Here is a 3,774-nt window from a genome sequence, read left to right on the forward strand (position 1 = left end):
CTTTAAAAGCAACGGAAACAGGGCAAAAGCAACCTAGAGTTAAGAGGGCCAAGTTCTGATACCCAGAAGCTGGGGATGCCATAGTGTTTGCTGCATCACAAGGATGGACAAACACTGCTGGACACAGCAGCCAGCGAGAACTGTGAGTCTGAGTTCTAGAGATGAGCGTGGGATGTATGCAGGGGTCAGACAAGCAGTGTCTTTTCAAATCATGGTAGAGGATAAGGAACAAGGAGCTGTTAAGAGATAACAGGAGAAATCATAAAATGAAACATGGGGATGAGGCACCTGAGGAGAAGTGGGCATGAGATGCTTAGAGTCCTGAGGAACTCAGGGGTGGAGATGTGAGAATGAGATTTGCTAAAGGTAAAGAGGAGTCAAGAAGGACTTTTAGGTTTCTGGCCAGAGCAACTGGATGACTAGCAGGCCACCTTCTGAGGCAAAAATGGAGGAGGAGCATTTTGGGGATAGAGAGGGAAATCAAGAATTTGGTTTAGACATGTCAAGGATCAGTTGGAGCATTAAGCAGTTCATAGAAGTCTAGGCAGAGAAGGGCTGGAGATACACATTTGGGATTTGAAGTTATGGGGGTAGATGAGATCTTGTGTCAGGGGTTCCCAGGACCACCCTCAGGATCAATGATTTGCTAAAAGGATTCACAGGACCTAGAAGTTCTTATACTCATTTTTATGGCTTATCACAACAAAAGGATAGAGGGTAAAATCAGCAAAGGGAGAAGGTGCCAATGGCAATGTCTGGAGGAAACCATGAGTAAGCTCCCACGTGTCCCTTGTCTGTGGAGTCACATGGGGATTCCCACAATGTGTGACAACACATATGAAGTGTTGCCAACCGGGGAGGCTCACCCTGAATTTGAATGTCCAAGGTTTTTAAAAGGGGTCAGTCACTGAAGCTCCAGACTCCCAGAAGGGTAGCAGATGTTCACTACAGATCACATTGTTTGTATAACTATCTGGACAAATGGGTACAGACACGCAAAAACACTTTTATCACTTAGAACATTCCAAAAGCTCAGTTGCTAGAAGCCGACCAAGAACTAATCATGGAGATAGGCCTTTTGTGGGGAATATGCAGGGTTTGAGAAACTCAGGCCTGCTATGTTAACCCTTTCCTCTACAGATCCCAAAGAGAGTGGATGAAGACAGAGAAGGGTAGGGACTGACAAACTAAGCACTGGCCCCTTCAACATTTATAGTTTGAGACAGGATCAAGCAAAGGACAAGGACTGTCCTTTTTTTTTTTTTTTTCTGCCAAGAACCTCCTCCTTGCTTCCCCTTACCACCAAATATCCTAGGAACAGGTCACACTCTTCCTCTCCCTTATCTTTTGTCTTTAAAGCAAATGGATTCTCAACCTCCTTGCTCTTCAGATATTAAGCCGTCACCCAACTCCTGGCCAGTAGAACCTTAGTATGAAACTTGGGTCACAGCCAATCCCCAGACAACTGAGAGAGAAATCTCTGGATTAGTTGGGCATCTTTGTAGAAGGAGCTCCTGTTCCTTAGTAGTAGCTGTTCCAAAGTCCCTATAATTCAGGTTAGGTCAGGGATTCGAGTGCTCCTGGAAGTAAACTTTACCATCTAGTTCATTTTGAAGGGAAAAAAAATGACCAAACAAAAGACAAAGTCAGTTTTAAATTACATATCACTTATGCTTTAATGTCTGAATATCTTAAATTAAAGAAAACAACAAAAACAACTGAACAGAAAAAAAGGAAGATGAGCTAACATTCAAAGCACCCATTGTGATTTTGTCATGTTTGTACTGAGTCTGTAAATCAATCTACAAGATTGAACATTTTTACAGCACAACAGTTATAAGGCGGCATTTGTATGTCTTTACTCTCTCTCAGTAGGGTTTTGAAGGTTTCCTCTAATGTCTCTATATATATTACTAAATTTACTTGTAGGACCTTTTTTTTTTGGCTTCTGTTATGAATACATACAAACCTTTCTCTGTCTTGTTTGCAAACTTTGTATTGATTATATGTAGGAAAGATACTGAAGTGTAGGCAAGGGGGGAATAATGTGAAAATTAAGAGCATGGACTCCAGAGTCAGACTTCTCGAACTCAGATACCAGCTGTGCCCTTACAATACAATCTAAGGTAAGATACGTAGTCTTTCTGGGTTTCAGTTTTATCTTCCATGAAAGGAAATACCTGGTTAAAAATACTGGTAAGGAAGGGATGAAATTATTATCTGTAGATGACTGTCTCAGTAGAGAAGCCAAGAAAATCAAATGGAATACTATAAGAATTCATAAGAATTCAGTAGGTTAACCAAAATAAATACTTTTTAAAAAAGCATCAAGCACAATAACCAATTATAAGAAACTTTGGGGGTAGAGATTACATTTCCAACAGCAATAATTTTTGTTGTTGAAAGTCAGAATTTGTGTGAGGAACACTACAGGAGTGCTTTGGCAGCATTAAAAGAAAAAACTTTAAGATACTCTGTATTCATACAGCAGGGCTCCAATTTTCAGCTTCCTCCCTGGTGGGGTGGGAATAACCATGACAATTTCCTCACAGGGCAATTGTGTGGTTAATGGGGCATTGGGAGGGAGAATATGGCTTAGTGGTAGAGCACATGCTTAGCATGCGCAAGGTCCTGGGTTCAATCCCAAGTACCTCCATTAAAATAAAACAAAATAAATAAATAAACCTAATTAGTGCACTCCCCCCAATGTGATGTTAGATGTTAAAGTGTTAATATAGTTTAACATGAAATAAAACAAGTATTTTATTTACTCAAAACAAATGTTTATTGAGCAGCTATTATGTGCCACATCCCTTAAGTGCTGGGGATAGATAAAGTAGATATAAATCCTTTCCCTTAAGGAGCTGACAGTCTAGTGGTGAAGGCCGATAGTCAATAGACCAAATAAATATCTAAAATATATAGTATATTAGTGAAAAGTTCTCAAGAGAAAAAAATAAAGATGGGGGAGGCGGGGATTACATGGGAAGTGAAGAGTTGGTTTGCAAGTTTACAACGGTTGGTGGGGGAAATGCCTCATGAGGTGACCTTTGCCTAAAAATCAAACGGTGGGACAATCCTCAGAGGGAAAGCCTGTCAAGCAGCATGAAGAGCGCATGCAAAGGCCCTGAGGTGGGAGCCTGCTTGAGTTTTTGGAGAAGGTGTAAAGGCCAGTGTAACTGCAACTGAGCCAGGAAAATGGTCAGGAGATGAAGTCACAGAGCAAGGGGTTGGGGCAGGGAACAGATCCTTAAGTCCTTATAGGTAGGAGAAAGAAAAAAAAATTTTTAAGGATTCTTGCTATTTTACTATTATTAACTACAAACATATATCCGATTCTTGATGGGGTTGATAGAAGCTCCCTGAACTGTTCAACGGGTTTGTAGCAACTGTCTTTCCCATGAGGACCAGAAGAGACGGTGCACAAGCGTCTGACAAGGCAGGGAGGGATCCCCGCCGTTTCCAACCGGATCCCGTTTTCAGTCATTCGTGGGCGCCAAACTGAGCCCAGACCAGGTCAGCTACTCCCCAGGCATCGGTGCCATGGCCTCCGATCTGGCTCCTCGTCTCGGCGCCCCACAAAAACTCGGACATGCCCACTCTCAACACCCAGCCGGGACTCCGACCGAACATTAGGCTTTGTGCAGCAGCACCACCTCGGTCCACCTCCCCTAAGGAGCTGGGTCCTCGCCCAATCGTCGCCCGCGCAGCCGAGGCTTCTGGGAATTGTAGTTCCAGCTCGCGGAGCCAACACGCACTTCCGGGTTCGGCCAG

The sequence above is a fragment of the Vicugna pacos genome, chromosome 9 (assembly GCF_048564905.1).
Source record: "Vicugna pacos chromosome 9, VicPac4, whole genome shotgun sequence".
NCBI classification, from domain to species: domain Eukaryota; kingdom Metazoa; phylum Chordata; class Mammalia; order Artiodactyla; family Camelidae; genus Vicugna; species Vicugna pacos.